Genomic DNA, 462 nt, shown 5'->3' on the forward strand with positions numbered 1-462 from the left:
ATGCCGTGGGTTGTCAGAATGGAAAGAGCACACACAGAGATCTAGTCTTTTATAGAATTCCTGCTGGTAAACACCCCTTTCAGAAAAAAACGGCGAAAGTTATGGTTACAAGCTTGACGACGTGAGAATGCAACGCGCCCAGTACGGCAACGCAAGCGATCCTGGAGAAGCCGGCGGGTGCCCCGGGGAGAGTTCTCTTTTCTTGGTGAAGGGCTGGGCGCGCGCCGCGGCTGGGGGAGCAGCCGCCCTGCCGCCCGCCCCTCGCCACAACCTACTTGCCAGTGGCAGTTCTAGGAGGGGGCCAACGGGGGCCAGTGCCCCTGTAGCACTGACTCTGGCCCCCCCTGTGGCCCCCCCTCCGAACGTAGATTACGCAGTGGCGCAGAGTTGCAGACACGAAAGGTGGAACCAAAGTGCGTGGCTTAACATTCTAGTCGGACCCTTTAGTGTGCTGCACCACTT

At 58.9% G+C, this 462-nt stretch overlaps 1 long non-coding RNA gene across 1 annotated transcript in view; it reads right to left on the reverse strand.

Annotated features, from left to right (window-relative positions):
- Positions 1-337: 337 nt before the first annotated feature.
- The window catches only part of LOC109526967 (uncharacterized), an 845-nt gene continuing 720 nt past the window's right edge, over positions 338-462 (reverse strand). Inside the window, exon 2 of the long non-coding RNA XR_002170439.1 lies at positions 338-459. This is a non-coding gene — a long non-coding RNA (uncharacterized LOC109526967). The remainder of the gene's footprint in view (positions 460-462) is intronic.

The sequence above is a fragment of the Hippocampus comes genome, unplaced genomic scaffold, assembly GCF_001891065.2.
Source record: "Hippocampus comes isolate QL1 unplaced genomic scaffold, H_comes_QL1_v1.1 scaffold405, whole genome shotgun sequence".
NCBI lineage: Eukaryota > Metazoa > Chordata > Actinopteri > Syngnathiformes > Syngnathidae > Hippocampus > Hippocampus comes.